Source organism: Desmodus rotundus, chromosome 10 (genome assembly GCF_022682495.2).
Source record: "Desmodus rotundus isolate HL8 chromosome 10, HLdesRot8A.1, whole genome shotgun sequence".
Lineage (NCBI taxonomy): Eukaryota > Metazoa > Chordata > Mammalia > Chiroptera > Phyllostomidae > Desmodus > Desmodus rotundus.
The window spans coordinates 58000253-58017317 of NC_071396.1; the positions used below are offsets into that span (position 1 = coordinate 58000253).

Consider the following 17065-nt stretch of genomic DNA (forward strand, 5'->3'; position numbering starts at 1 on the left):
CGTTTTTTAATAACTGAAAACACGAGTTGGGTCTGAATGTGCTCATTGTTTAGCAGAGGGGGCAGTCTACGTAGGCAGGACTGGCTGGCGACAGGACTGCCTTCCCATCAAAAATAAGATTTACCAAAAGGGCAGGGTGGGGAAGGGGGGGCTGGTAAGACTGAAGCAGACCTCAACCCAGAGCTCCATTTACTGCTGATGGCACAGAGCACAGCAGTCAGGTGAGCATTAGATCACTGCTACCCTGAACCATGGGAGAAGAAGAGGGGGTCTGGAAAAAAAAGATATCTGGCACACGGACTTTTCTCACATAGCTACTCTTGGGAATGTAGACTGGTACAACCTTCTAAGAAGAAACTTGGCATTTTGGATCAGAGGGGTAAAAGTGTGTATGCACTTTTGCCCTGTAATTCCATGAGGAGGATTCTAGCTCCAGGAAATAATCCAACCCAGGACAGACTTTTATGCACAAAGATATTCTGTGCAGCATTATTTATAATAACAAGAAATTGGAAACAACCTAAACACCCAATGCTATAGGGGAAGAGTTAAGTGTTTATCTATTTCCTTACTAAAAGGATGTAAGCAAGTTAAACAAATATACAGAACAAAGAGGGAAATGCAAGTGAACAAATCACAGCAACAGAACAAAGAATTTGTTTAAAAAATGAGGTCAGAACTGTGTTGCTGCTTCTTAATGCACACACTGAGAGAGCCCATAAGATAACACAGCCACTGCCACCACCAACAGTTACAGCAGCTATCACTGCTGAGTGCCCATTCTCACTGAGTCCTCTCAGCAACCCAACAAGGGACTTATTCTATCCCCATTTTATAGATAGGAAATCTAGGCTCCAGAGGTCACTCAGAGCCAGGAAATGACAGCACTGGTTTTGAACACAGGTTTTCTCTAAGTCAAAGCTTATATGTTTTCCACAACACACATGCTTAAGGGAGTTGTATATTCATACAACGGACTCCTGCAGGCATGAAAAACTAATGTTTGGAGAAAGTGATTAATGGTATGGGGAAAATGCTTACAAAATAATGTTAAATTTTAAAAAGCAGTGGAAAAAATTACATGAAATGTATAATTCCAATCATGTAAACCACATGATCATTTTCTTCTTTAAGTTTTATCTATTATCCAAATTTTCCAAAATAGGTCTGTATTAGTTTTACAGTCAGACAAAAATATGACTTTATATATTTAAAAACTATATAAAGGGCCACTGTGTTTTTGTTTCATAGCACACATCCCATCAATATGCACAGTAACTCACTTTTGTTTTATATAAAAATTCTACATATGTAGTAGAATCAGAAAATATAAATGCTGAGACCTGAGCTGAGGAAAACCTTGTTTATGTCCATCATTCTGTGAATCATAAATGAATAATTTCATTCTGCTCAGAACCTTATCTTTATAAATCACTTGAGATTATACATGTCAGAAGACAATTATTATAAAAGAGTTTGGTATCCTTTTCATTTTTCTCTTTGGATATAGATTCTCATACAAATAAGCAGAGAGGCACAGACCAACTTTCTCAGGACTTCCTCCTGGCTAAAGAACAGATTCACCCTCGTGAATATGGAGCCCACATTCCAGGTCCTCCAGGAAGTCAACAAGGGCATCCCATCACCCAAGTCTAGCCAGGCAACAACTGCTTCTTAAAGGCTCAGCATCCAAATACCTCCTGAAATAGTTACGTACATATTGCTGGGGAGAAGGGCCAGAGCTCTCCCCTGTTTCTCAAAGGGCTCTCTAGCCACTAATCTATACATGACAGTCCCAAACCTCACAGCGAGAGTTCATGGCCATTCCCTTGGCTTTACCATCTAAACCCATGCCCAAACCCCAGACTACCATCTAGGGACACACAGACGGTTTAGCCAACTTTGAAAATGGACATGTAAAGGGGAGGCACTCTTATGCACATGAAGATAAGGAGACTGAGGCTCAGAAAAGGGTCACACAGCCAGGATACACCTGTGTCTGTTAGGCCCCACACACCTTACCAGATAAATCAGACCTTGTAGATGGCATGTTCTAAGTGTGACATTTTTCTGTTGTTTGCCAAATACTGTGCTCAGCAACAAGACACAGACTTGGTTTTCTATTATGAGACAAAAGAATAACAACTTCCCAAGAGCTATTTAATTATTTCTTTAAAATGTGCCTTCTGAATTACTGTGGAGTTAACAGCCCTCACTAGGAGCTGGCTTCCAGAACTGAACAGCAGTGGAGAGTCACCTGTGCTTTGATTATCTAAAAGAAGGGAAAAAATATTTTAAATGCTTTAACAGTTAAACAAATAGAAGGAAGGCAGATTTCTTTCATGTTTTCTCAACTCCAAAAGCCACAGAATAGCTTGACCCCTAAACTTTGAAATGAGTTTAAAGTATCTTAAACTACTAATAGACTTTCAACAAAGATTGTGTGAAATATTAATTATAAAGCTGGCTCCTGGGAACCAGCCCTCTGTTCTCAGAAAAGGAGTTGGGTGAACAAGCAGTATCAACTGACCATATCCTTTCACCTCAGCTATGCAGCTCTGAAAGAGGAAGGAGAACTTCCTAACCAGAGCTGTGTTTTGGTTTTTATGTAACTGGGGGAGGGAAGACTATTAAACTAATAATGTTCATTACAGAAACTTTGAAAAATAATATTACGAAAAAAAAACCTTAGGAAAAGTACCTTTTTTAAAAAAGGAAACTAAAAGTGACCTATATTCCCATCCCCTAAAGTTAGCCACTAATTAACATTTGATTTCTGTATTCTTGGTATCTTTCCTCCTTTTTCACTTATATTTAATGTGATTATGTTTTTAAATTTTCTTTATAAATATTTTATTGAAAGGGCAGCACAAATTACTTTAATTTGCTTCACTGGTGTGGTTTCCAATTTAGTGCTACTGTAACTAATGCTGTAAGGAACATTTTTGTACATAAAGCTGTGGCTCATTTCAGATTATTTCCTAGAAGTTAAATTAAGAAATCACAAAGTAGAATTTACTTAAGGCCTTAGACAGACTTTCCCCAATTAGTCCCCAGAAAGCCTGGGCCAAGTCAAAGCTTTCTATTAACCTGTTGTTAAAATATACATGGTATTCCCACCCAGCCTCTACTGTTCCCTGCTGCCCCAAAGGTATCTGAACTGTAGATGCCTCCTTGAGAGGCCTTCTCTGTTCTCCCTGGGGAGAGAACAGCCACAGCAAGGGCAAGTGCTGAACTAGGTAGGAGGAACTTCCCAGAGGCTCAAACAATCCCTGGCATTGCTGTTTCCATTAAACACACCATGCAAGTGCCCTGTGTGTTTTATGAACTGAAAAAATTTCATGTTCCAAAAAGGAAGAGAAGGGTATGTAAAACATGAGCTCCAACACCAGGAATACTAACTAGACAGTGCAGCCTGTGGTGGCCCGGTTTTATGTGTTGTTTTGGATTGGGTTTTTCTTTTTCACTCAAGCCCTGGAAGGCATTGAAGCCTCCCTCCAACCCCATCCCGAATGGAAACTACATCACTCGGTATTCATGGCCCAGGCTCACTTAGATAAATGCACTATTGCCCTTCCCCTCTACCCTCCCATTCCAGGGATAAACTCATCTGCTTACACCAGATCTCTTCTTCCTTTGGAGAAATGGCTTAGGAGTCAAACAACCTACGTTCAAATCCTGGGCTGTCAATTTATGAGGGTCTTTAGTTGCGAAAGTGACTTCTTCCCCTTGTTGTGACTCAGTAACAGGGAACGTTATGAGGATTGTATAAGGGGACATGTGTAAAACATAGGTATGGTGGCTGGGACAAAGCAAAAAAGTTCATTCATTTTTTTAAATAATATCTTTAAATCATTATTATCACCCAAATGACCAAGTGAATGATCATCCAAATGCAAAAAACTAAATAGCTGAATTAATGAAGAAATGGAGAACAATCACCCCTTGCCAACACCCAGGCTAGGGGGCAGAGAGAGCAGGCCCCTCCTGCAGTACCAGCAGATTAGCTCTGCCATAGCTCTGGGAACTCCCACCTAATCTGCTGGATGGGCCCTACTAACAAAGGTAACTGTACCATTGGCCTCTTCCTGTTTCACTTTTAGAGGCTGATGGGGAGAGTGACTACCTGACAATGTAATAGGACCTTGGGGGGGGGGGGGAACGCTAGTATTACAGAATCCATTAATCCCCCCATGATCTCACAGAACATCAATGACACAGAAAGACAATAGGGTGAGGTGTTGGGGAGGAAAGCACAGAAACTCACCATCAGCAAGGGCCTCCTGAGACTCCTGAGTGCAGCCACCCCACTGGGCACTTCATGTGCACCACACAGTGTAACCCTCACCACAGCCCTCAGAGGCAAGTGGCACCCTTGCCATGTAAGATCATGCAGCTGGTAAATGGTGGTACTGAAATCACGCTAAGACTCTGAGACCCATATTCTTTTTAAAAAAAAGATTTTATTTATTCATTTTTAGAGATAGGGAAAGGGAGGAAGAAAGAGAGGGAGAGAAACATTAATGTGTAGTTGCCTCTCACATGCCCCCTAATGGGGCCTAGCCCACAACCCAGGCATGTGCCCTAACTGGGAATCAAACCGGCAACCCTTTGGTTCCACTGAGATACACCAGCCAGAGTCCACAATCTTTTCTACAATTCCATGAAGTTCTTCATTAAAACAAGCAAGCAACCCCTACTCAAGAATTTGAAAATGTGAGAGACAAAGCCTCTAGAAGAAAGAAAATGTCTATTAGGGTTCATTAAACATTACTACCACCTGTTGACGATTTCAACAATTTATTTCTTTCCTATCCAAGTAGCCTAAGAGTACTGGGAGAGAGGAGAAGGATGGCTTCTACATTTTAGGTGACCCCACTTCCACCTCTGAACATTTCAAAGCCATTTCTCCAAAGGAAGAAGAGATGTGGTGTCAGCAGATAGGTTTAATCTCTCGAATGGGAGGGCAGAGGGGAAGGGAAATAGTACGTTTATCTAAGTGAGCCTGGGCAGTGAATACTGAGTAGTGTAGCTGCTCTTTGTGGGGAAGGGAGACTTTGATGCCTTCCAGGCTTGAGTGAAGAAGAAAAACTCAACCTAAAACAACACATGAAACCAGGCCACCACAGGCTATACTGTCTAGTACTCTTTGTGTTGAAACTCTTGTTTCACATTCTCCTTTTCCGATATCACAGATGCTCAGTAAATATTATGGAAAGTGTTAAGTAATTAAATGAAAGGAGTCAAAAGACAAGGAATTAAGAAGGTGGGACAAGAAAAAAAAAGCTACAAAATTGGCACAAGGGTGTAAGCACTATAAAAATACATTTGTAGGTATGAGGTGTTATCCCGTTGTGGTTTTAATTTGCATCTCTCTGATGATTAGTGACTTTGAACATTTTTTCATGTCTATTGGTCATCTGTGTGTTCTCTTTGGAGAAGTGTCCATTCAGGTCCTTTGCCCATTTTTTAATTGGGCTGCTAGTCTTCCTGGTTTTGAGTTGTTCTTTATATATTTTGGAAATTAAACCTCTATCAGATGTTTCATTGGCAAATATGTTCTGCCATACAGTGGGTTGGCTCCCTTTTCATTTTTTTGATGGTTTCTTTAGCTGTGCAGAAGGGGGAGTGTGAGAGGCAACTGCAAATTGATGTTTCTCTCCCTCTCTTTCTCCCTCCATTCCCCCCTCTCTAAAAATAAATAAATAAATAACATCTTTTTTAAAAAAGAAAATAGTGTGACAGCCGGTGAGAAGTGGAGGTGAGGGCATGGTGAAGGTGGGCAAAGAGGAAAAAATGGAGACAACTCTAACAGGGTAAACAATAAAAATAAAGTTAAAAAACACATTTGTAAAGTTCAGGGAAATCCCTGCCTATTTGGGCTCTGTTCTAGGGGTCAGAGCAGTAGGCAGCAATGGGAAGTACGTATTTAGGGAAACAAGACTCCAGGTCAGAATAGAAGGAGCTTGCAGAGGAAGAGCACGTCCAGTTCTTGCAGCAGCATCGTGGTGTCTGAGTATGTGGAGAAGAATGCAGTAAGAGGCACCAGCAGTGAGAACCTTCAGGTTTCTCACACATGACCACATCAGACCACACAGCAACATGAGGGAAAATGAAGTATCACCCCCATTTTACAGATGAACAAGCTGAGGCTTAGAGGTAAAGTAATGGCCCAAAGCTACAGAGATGATAGCTGGAGCAGACTGAACTCCATCCAGGCTGGTTAGACATTGCACTACTACATAAGCTGTCACTGCCAGCCAACTCCAACTTTTCCACTATATCACAATGACACCCACACTGTTACTCAATATTTTTCTCTAAATAATTAATTTTGCCTTTTTTTTAAAACCCACATTTTCTCTTAAAGATAAGTTTATCACTTTATCCAACAATGTATTAGGTACATCCCCAAATGAATTGAACAGGTACCTGTATGCCAACATTCACAGCAGCATTGTTCACAATAGACAAAAGGCAGAAACAACACATGTCCATCGGCTGATGAAGGAAAAACAGAATGTGGTGTATCCATACAGTAGAATATTATTCAGCCTTAAAAAGAAGGAAATTCTACATGCTACATGCTATAACATACATAAACCTTGAAAACTTAATGCTTAGTGAAATAAGTCAGACACAAAAGAACTATGATTCTACTTATTCGAAGACCCTAAAAGAGACAAATTCATAGAGACAGAGGGTAGAATGGTGGTTGCCAGGGGCTGAAGGAGAAAAAAATAGGAAGTTATTGTTTAATGGGTATGGATTTTTAGTTTGAGGTAATGAAAAATTTTGGAAATAGATAATGGTATGATTCTACTACATTGTGGATATACTTAATGTAATGAATTATACACTTAAAAATGGTTAAAATGATAAATTTTGTTATATTTTACCACAATTTTAAAAAATACCCCTAAAGGAAACCCTATATGGCTCTCAGAAATGGAAAACAATGACGTGCCAAAATTAGAAGGTAAAAAATGCCATAAAAAAGTGATAAATACAGTATTTTTTGGACCAGAAGATGCACCAGACCATAAGACGCACCAGACCATAAGACGCACCTAGGTTTTAGAGGAGGAAAACAGGGGAAAAAAGAGACATTCCACTGCTGCCCCACCCCCCAGAGAGCCAGGTAAGATACATTCGGACTACAAGACACACCACATTTTCCTCCCAAATTTGGGGGGTGCATCTTATAGTCCAAAAAATACGTTATTAAATGATGTTGCTGTGCTTTTTGCCTTCTGTGAGCCACTTGCTCTTGATCAGGAAGGAGAATCAGCAGTGTTCAGAGAGACTATGGCCTTCTCTCTTTGAAAGACTGAGAAGGCAAGGACTCACTAACCAGACGACTCAGCATCACCTGATCTGAGTAGCGCCTAACACCATTGCTGATCTCACTATTGTGGGGGTGACCCAACTTGGGAACACTGATCCTCAGGACTACCCCTATGCCAGGCACTGGGTACCTCCGCAACCCTGCCCATCCAGCTCCACACAGATCGACACGTAGGGAGGGAATGGAAGTCATAGAGCTAAAACTGTCCTTTGCACACCATAGCCCATCATCCATCTCCAAAGTGAGGAGGGCCAGAAGGACAGGGGGGTGAAGTTGGGAGATAAACCAGGGCTTAGAGGAGCTAGGTGCTTGGGTAGGGGGGTTACCAGCACACTTCACAGATGAGACAGCCTGAGTGAAGAGGGGCTGCTGGCAACCTACCTTGCTTGTATAGTCAAAATGTAGAGGAATGTTTGGAAATAGTCAATTAGATGTGATACTGTGGAATAATAATAATACCAAAGTCCGAGTGGAACACATTAGCTATGCATTCCAAATACCTGATTCCAGAGCCAGGTCTGCAAGGCAGATATGTTCACCATCTAGCATAAAGGGTCAATAATATCAAGGCCGCCAAACCTTTGCTGGAGGCAACATGGTAACTAGCCAAGAATCCAAAAGCTGCACCTGACTGGCATAAAACAAAGTCAAATGGAGCCCTTCATCTACCCCACAAAAGAGGAGCATTGAAGCTGCTGTCCCTGGGCCTGCCCCAGCCCTGCCTGACTTCCAGGACTCCCTGCAGCAGAGTTCTGACCCACACCTCACACTCATTCTATTCTAACTACCCTCTTTCTTCCCTTCCCCTTCTTTAGACTGTGCTATCCCAAACAGGGAGCCAGTTCCCCCCCCCTCCCCCCCCCCCGGTTTGAACAGTCTACCAACCCTAACTTGGGGCTCCTCCTCCCTTTCCATCCCCACCTTACCACCCAGTCTGCAGCCCCACCTCCAAAATGGTCTCCTGGCCTCTCCTGCCTCTACTCTCCCTGCACCAGGGTTAGCTTTGTAAACCACAGACCTTCATTTCCCTGCTTTAAAACCACATAAATCTCTGAGGTGGTCAATCATCCATCCCTCACATCCAGAATCCTTCAGGCTCCTGAGCCCCTGTACACACAGTAACCTTCTCCTAAAACTCACAATCTCTCCTGTACCTCCAGGGAGACTCCACACCGCAACTTCACCTCTTCTGAAAGCCTTCCCTGATTATCCTAGAGCCTCAGAATCTCTACAGTGCTCTCTTGGTTCTTGCACATTTGCTATCCCCTATACTCCAACACAATGAGTCCTACCAGGCAGGGCCATCCTTTACCTGCCAGGGTGTTTTCAGTGCCTAAGCATTCAGAATGCCCTGTTCCTGGTAGGTACAAAATGCACCTTTGTACCAAAAAAAATGACATCCATCCTTCACTGCATAGGCCCATTCACTAAGATACTGATAACGATTTTTTTTTCCTCACAAGTGACAGAAACTGACTAATTTTAAGCAAAAAAAGATCACAGCTATGAACATTTAAATGGCAATAAATCCAGAGCTATCAATCACTGAATCTAAAAAATGAACTAAGCAAATAAGCAGAATAGAAACAGGATCATAAATATGAAGATCATTTGACAGGTTAACAGTTGGGTGGGGGGAGGGGGAGAATGGGGGAAAAGGTGCAGGGATTAAGTACAAATTGGTAGGTAGAAAAAAGACAGGGGGATGTTAAGAACAGTATATGAAATGGAGTTGCCAAAGAACTTATATGCATGACCCATGGACATTAACTCAGGTGAGACTGCTGGACAGAATGGGGGATACCAGGTGGATGAGGATAAAAGGGGAAAATTTGGGACAACAGTAATAGCATAATCAATAAAATATATTTAAAATGGTTTAAAAGTAAATTGTACATTATGTAGATTTTATCACCATGAAAAAAACTTGATGGAAGATACAAGAAAGCATTAAAGTAGTTGTTGGTGGGATTTGTGGATGTTTGGAAGGCCAGACCAATTAAATGCGCCTATGTTTGTTGTGATGTCTCTCCATTTATTCTTACTATCTCTCTGGGAAACATTAAAAGAGTGGTGACAAAAGAAGTCCTGATCTGCAATGCTGCTCCTGCTGGCAGTGTATAGTATCTTCTCAGGCAAAACAGAAAGTAGTCAGACTTAAACTTCAGAATATGTAGTGCCCATTCCCCTCCCCCAATTAAATACTAACGTATATACAATCCTTTCCTATAGGGACAGTGAACAGAAAGCGACTTTACAGCAAGTCATTAAATAAACACATTTGAGGAACCCTCAAATTTCCTCCAGTAGTCTATGAATCAGCAAAAGAAAGAAGAAAAAGAACCAACACATTAAGTGAGGACCTACTATGTGCCAGGCACTGGGCAGGGTGCTGTGCATGTATCAGTCCTCACGATGACATGAGAAGATAAAGTATTACTATCCCTGTGGTACAGACATGGAAACAAAGGTACAAAAAGATGATGTATCTTGTTCCAGGTCACATTCCTAATAAGCATGGTAAGAAGCAAAACTTCTTAGAAGCAAAACTCAGCGCGCCTTGGAAAACTCCAAGGAAGACTCTTCCTTGGAATAATTATCTTCTAAAAAATAATCACCTCTGGGATGAGATATGATAAATAATGGGTATAATGGATATGAGATAAGATAACACAAGTTAAGGGATTTATAACAGTGCCTGACACAATCAAAGCTCAATAATGCTAACTACTGGTACTACTAGCAGGAGTATTACTCTATTTTCTCTTAGCTAATCTCACAAGTAGGTATTATGAGCACCAATTTTACTCATTATAAACCTGAAGCTCAGGAAGATTAAATAAGTTGCCTAAGGTCACTCAACTAATAAAACAGTAGAACTAGAATTCAAGCCTGTGCCAGTGGGATTCCAGAGAAGAACAAGATGACAGAACACAAAACAGGGAAAATGGAAAGGCCTCTCACTGCTCCTTCCCTCCAGCAACGGAACCTACTCAAACCACGGCCCCTCAGTAGCAAGCAGGAGGTAGGCCAAGAGCCAAAGAAAGAGTTGTCACCAGCTTTCTGTGGGCAGAAGGGCTGGTGGCAGCCCCTGGCCAGTCTGGGCAAGGACAACAGCACTAAACCCAACTGAGAAGAGAGTGATCAATGGTGTATACACAGGCCTGCAAGTAAGAAAGCCCCATGTCCAGGCAGAGTTCTGTCTCTAGGAACCTATCCTATAATCAGGAACACAAATATAAAAGATAAAATAACCAAGTCCATTCAGTGTTGTTTGAAATAACAGAATCATCCTTAGGGGGTAGAAGAGGAGACTTCCATTAAAAAGAATAAGATGAAACCCAAGTCTCTATGGTCAATTAATATTTGACAAAGGGGGCAGCAGTATAAAATGGAGAAAAAAAAAAAAAAAGGCCTTCAACAAATGGTGTTGGGAAAGCTGGATGGCTACATGCAAAAAAAATGAAACTTCATCACCAACTTACACCATACACAAAAGTAAGTTCAAAGTGGATACAAGACTTAAATATATAAGTTGTAACATCATAAAAATCCTTCAGGAGAACATAGACAGGAAAAACTCAGATATTCCACGCAGCAATATTTACACAGATATGTCCCCTAGACAAAGGGACACAAAGGAACGAATAAACAAATGGGACCTCATCCAAATAAAAAGCTTCTGCACAGCTAAAGAAAACAGCATTAAAATGAAAACAGAACCAACCTTGTGGGAACACACATTTGCCAATGGTACTTCAGACAAGGGTTTGATCTCCAAAATATATAAAGAACTCACATGACTTCATTCTAGGAAGACAAACAACCCAATTAAAAAATGGGCAAAGGACTTAAACAGACAATTCTACAAGGAGGACATACAGAGGGTCCAAAGACATAAGAAAAGATGCTCAGCATCACTAGCCAGCAGAGAGATGGCAAATTAAAACCACAGTGAGATACCACTTCACAGTGGTCAGAATGGCCATCATAAACAAAGTAACAAAAAACAAGTGTTGGAGAGGTTGTGGAGAAAAGGGAACTTAGTGCACTGTTGGTGGGAATGCAGACTGGTGCAGCCACTATGGAAAACAGTATGGAATTCCCTCAGAAAACTAGAAATGAAACTCCCTTTTGACCCAGCAACTCCACTGCTTGGATTATACCCTAAGAACCCTGAAACACCAATCCAAAAGAACCTATGCACCCCAATGTTCATAGCAGTACAATTTACAATAACCAAGTGCTGGAAGCAACCTAAGGGCCCATCAGCAAATGAGTGGATCAAACAACTATGATACATTTACACAATGGAATTCTACACAGCAGAGAGAAAGACGGAGCTCCTACCCTTGGCCACAGCATACATAGAACTGGACAGTATTATGCTAAGTGAAATAAGCCAGGTGGTGAGGAACAAATACTATATGATCTCAACTTTTAAAAAAAATATATTTTATTGATTATGCTATTACCGTTGTCCCATTTCCCCCACTTTATTGCCATCCGCCCTCCATGCACCCTCCCACCCACATTCCCCTCCTTTAGTTCATGTCCATGGGTCATACATATAAGTTCTTTGACTATTACATTTCCTATACTATTCTTATCCCCCCCCAATCTATTTTCTACCTACCATTTATGCTACTTATTCTCTGTACCTTTTCCCCTTCCTCCCCCTCCCACTTCCCCACTGATAACCCTCCATGTGAACTCCATTTCTGTGATTTTGTTCCTGTTCTAGTTGTTTGCTTAGTTTGTTTTTGGTTTTGTTTTTTTAAGGTTCAGTTGCTAATAGCTGTTGAGTTTGTTGTCCTTTTACTGTTCATATTTTTTATCTTCTTTTCTTAGTTAAGTCCCTTTAACATTTTATATAATGGCTTGGCGATGATGAACTCCTTTAACTTGACCTTATCTGGGAAGCACTTTATCTGCCCTTCCATTCTAAATGATAGCTTTGCTGGATACAGTAATCTTGGATGTAGGTCCTTGCCTTTCATGACTTGGAATACTTCTTTCCAGCCCCTTCTTGCCTGTAAGGTTTCTTTTGAGAAATCAGCTGATAGTCTTATGGGAACTCCTTTGTAGGTAACTGTCTCCTTTTCTCTAGCTGCTTTTAAGATTCTCTCCCTATCTTTAATCTTGAGTAATATAATTATGATGTACCTTGGTGTGTGCTTCCTTGGGTCCAACCTCTTTGGGACTCTCTGAGTTTCCTGGACTTGCTGAAAGTCTATTTTCTTTGCCAGGTTAGGGAAGTTCTCTTTCATTATTTTTTCAAGTAAGTTTTCAATTTCTTGCTCTTCTTCACCTTCTGGCACCCCTATGATTTGGATGTTGGAATGTTTAAAGTTGTCCCAGAGGTTCCTAAGCCTCTCCTCATTTTTTTGAGTTCTTGTTTCTTCATTCTGTTCTAGTTGAATGTTTCTTTCTTCCTTCTGCCTCCACACTGTTGATTTGAGTCCTGGTTTGAGACCCTGTGGGTCTCTCCCACAACATCTTCTGTGAGGCTGGAAGTTTCTCCCATTGCCACCTCGACCCCCACAGGAGTTTTCAGTCAGAGGTTTTGAGGCTTTATTACCCCACACTGGAACCCTGGGTTGTTCAGTTTGTCTCGCTCCCCAGTTGTTCCTCCTGGTTTATCCGCATGTGAGTATGGGATCACCTGGTCCTCCAGTCACCACCTTGCAGTGAGTCCTCTCCGCCTGGCTGCCCGTCTCCACCCCTCCTACCGGTCTGGATGAATGCTTCTTCTTTAACTCCTGGTTGTCGGACTTCCATACAGTTCGATTTTCTGTCAGTTCTGGTTGTTTTTTGTTTTTAAATTGTTGTTGTCCTTCTTTTGGTTGTGCGAGGAGGCACGGTGTGTCTACCTACACCTCCTCTTGGCCCTGATGTCACCTTTAACTGGAACATAATCAACAAAACAAACAAGCAGGCGAAATATAACCAGAGACATTGAAATAAAGAACAAATGGACAGTAACCAGAGGGAAGATGGGAGGGGATAATGGGGGGGAAAGGGTGAAGGGTTTTCAGGAACAACTATAAAGGACACATGGGCAAACCCAAGGGGGCTGGAATCAGGGGAGGGACATGGGGATGGACGGGGTAAGGGGAAGGAAGGGGGAAAAGGCAGAAAACTATACGTGAACAACAATAAATTTCTTTTAAAAAGAGTAAGATAAAGCTATTACACACTGATATGGACTCATCTCCAAAATACATTCATAAATAAAAATTGATATGTTGGGAGGAAGGTGAATAGGAGACTAGGCACAGAGACCAGAGGAAGACATACCTTTCACTGTATACCTTTTAGTACTGTTTGAATTCTCTACCCTGTGCATGTATTATTACCTAATGAAAAAATTAAAAACATAATACTGTTTTATAAATCCTGTATCGGTCACTTTCCTGATATATACTTTTGGGTACTTACTTAACCTCTCTGAGTCACCTTTTCTTCATTTATGTAAAAAACAAATAAACAAAAAACTTTCCTCCCAGAACTCTTTGAGGGACTAAATGAGATACCATGGATTAAGAGGTACTGAGACACTCAAACATGCAGCTTTATTATTGTTAGCTGCTGTCCATAAACTTCATCTGGGTATTTTCTCCCACTAAATAAATAAATAAGTAAGTAAGAATTTAACTTGCATTGCTCATGTTTCATTTATTATTCAAGACATTTCTCAAGTAAAAGAAACGCAGCCTCAGAGCAATGAGAAGGAGCCCACCCCTTATTAGCCCAGTTGCGGTGTATTCCAGGAACCAACATGCTGGGAGACAAGTTCTTCTCCAAAAGACTTTTCAAAGGAGAGACACTTTAAACCCCTTATCATACACATCTCCACTAGCCACTGCCAAGTTCTACTTCCATTTCATATCAAGGCTTCTTTTTTGTTTAGGTTGGTATCTTCCCCCTACCCCCTAATTCTGAAATAAGGATGGAGAATGGCAGTATCCCTTGAGACTTAAGGACCATGGCTGAAAACACCAAAAAAAAAAAAAGTGCTCAGGAGACCCATCCATTTGCCAAGTACATGGGATCTACTCAGAAGAATGTTGGCACAGGCTAAGGGTTGTTTTGTTTTGTTTTTTAGGACTTACTATAATTTATTGAGAACCTCCCCTCCCTGCCCTGGTAGTCTCTAGGTTCCTTTTTCCACTTGTAGATCTTGTGTGCCAGCCCCAGGAAGATGGCTGGGGACAGGGGCGGTGAGTGCTGCTCAATGAGACCCATAAGGTGGCTGTAACTGTCTTCTTCAAACTGCATGAACACAGTCTGCAGATTCAGCTCCTCGTATAGCTCCTTCACCCCGGCCACCTTCTCAGCCTCCTTCTGTCCATAATTCTCCTGCAAGATCTGGTGCTGTTCCGGAGAGGCCAGTTACAGACACTGAACCACCAGCCAGCTGCATTTACTGTCCTGGATGTCAGTGCCAATCTTGCCCGTCACACTGCAGTCCCCAAAGAGATCAAGGTAATCATCCTGAATCTGAAAGAAATCCCCCAACTCCAGCAGGATCTTCTTGGTATTGGCATGTTCCTTCTCCCCGTCAATGCCCGCCACATACATGGCAATAGCTGCAGGAAGGTAAATGGAGTAGAAAGCTGTGTTACACTTGACAATAGATTTGTACCTCTTTTCAGTGAATCTGCCAAGATCCATACTGCCTTGAGGGGCTGTGATGAGGTCCAGGGTCTGTCCAATCTCAGTCTGCAGGAAGAGCTTGATCGGGTTCTGGTAATAGGGCTGCTCCTGGTTGTAGAGCTTCAGCAGTCGGTAGATACATGCTTCCAGAAGAATTGCATCATTGATAGCATCCAAACCTATGCCTGGATTCTGATACCAGCAGATCTGCCCCCATTGGGTGAGAGATGAATCCATAATGTCATCTGACACTAGGAAGAAAGCATGGAGCAGTTCCACACACCAGCCCACAGTCATGGCCTGCTGGAGGCTGTCAGCATCCAGCTTTATTGGTTCCCCTAGATCCTGGAATGTGATCAGCACAGTCACACCCCATTGGTACTTGCTTTCAATGACATTGTACTCCAGGACCTCCTTGAGGCAGGCAATAGCACCTCCTTTCTGGGTGCCCCATGTCATCCTCATCCAGAACCCTGATAATCTTGGAGAAGTGCTGGATGAAACTGCTTTTTTTGGTCATAAACATCCAATTTCTGGTCTCCATTCATATTGAGGAGTGAAGTACTCTGTTGCTGGATGCGGGTTCTTTTTCAGACTAAGGGTTTTGATGGGAAGACAGAAAACAGAGAATGCTCTCCACACACAGAAAAAGATTTGAGAATAGAAACAATGAAAGTTATTCTCCAAAGTATTTTATCCTTCATTTGAAATAGAAAAGTTGGAAGGAAAGGCAAGGCCCCACAGGAAACCCTGGAGGCCCTCTATCAGGCAGCCAGGTCACACGCCCACTCACGTCCAGTCTGGGTCCCTGTGTCATCTGTCCAAAGAATATGGTAAGTTGGCTAGGCTTTCCAAGGTCATGTCCTGAAGGACCCTCAAGAAGCCAAGGCTATACACTTTTAAGGCCCTAGCAAAAGGGCAGGCTCAGGCTCTAGCAAAAGGGCAGCCTGCTACCCAGGAGTAAGAGTCTTCTCCCAAATTACTGACATCCCTAAATTCCTGAAGTCAGGCAGACAGTCAAATCAAAACTTCCAAAAGTAAAAGGTCTCCATGAGCCACTTTTTTCATGTTTTATTTTTAAGTCACACATGATTTTCAAAGCCTAAATTTTACTGCTGTGTCCCCTCTTCTTGAGTAAAAGAAACAATTTCCAAGCCTCAATTACCTGTAGCTCCTAGCTCCTCCCATCCCCTGGCCCAGTGCTCTTTCTTCCCTCAGAGCCCTCCCACATCCCCTGAGTACAGGACTACCTGTCTCCTACTAAGTTTAGGAGGAGAGAAAGATGTATCTTCACATCTGATATTGTTGCCTATCACTGCACCAGCATCTTACAAATGTTGTTTCAAAGCCATCCTCACAATTCTTTAGGTCTTACTTTCTTCATTTTAAACACAAGAATATATACTTCCAGCCAAGATGGAGGCATAGGTAGATACACTTTTCCTCCTTGCACAACCAAAAGAAGGACAACAACAATTTAAAAGCAAAAAAACAACCAGAACTGCCATAAAATCAAACTGTATGGAAGTCTGACATCCAAGGAGTTAAAGAAGAAACATTCATTCAGACTGGTAGGAGGGGGAGATGGGCAGCAGGGGTGGAGAGGACACACAGCAAGGCAGCCACTGGCAGACTGGGTGGTCCCACATTTGCCTGACGATAAACCAGCAGCAACAACTGGGAAGCGAGATAGACTGCACAATCCAGGGTTCCAGAACAGGGAAATAACGCCTCAAAACCTCTGGCACTAAAAACCTGTGGGAATTGCAGTGGGGGGAGAAAGTCCCAGCCTCACAGAAGAGTTCACTGGAGAGACCCACAAAGTCCTAGAATGTACACAAACCCACAGACCCAGGAATCAGCACAAGAAGGGCCCAATTTGCCTGTGTGTAGCAAGGGAAGTGACTGAAAGCCAACAGAGACCCAAGCAACTGGCATTGTTCCCTTTCAGACACCTCCCCCACATACAGCACCACAACACAGCAAAGTGGATTGCCCCGCCCTGGAGAATACCTAAGGCTCTGCCCCTTACAATGTAACAGGTGTGCCAAAACAAAT

At 42.2% G+C, this 17065-nt stretch overlaps 1 protein-coding gene and 1 pseudogene across 3 annotated transcripts in view; both read right to left on the minus strand.

Annotated features, from left to right (window-relative positions):
* The window catches only part of EEFSEC (eukaryotic elongation factor, selenocysteine-tRNA specific), a 365489-nt gene that overhangs the window by 311139 nt on the left and 37285 nt on the right, over positions 1 to 17065 (minus strand). The window lies entirely within an intron of this gene.
* LOC112322832 (farnesyl pyrophosphate synthase pseudogene) lies at positions 14453 to 15691 on the minus strand (annotated as a pseudogene).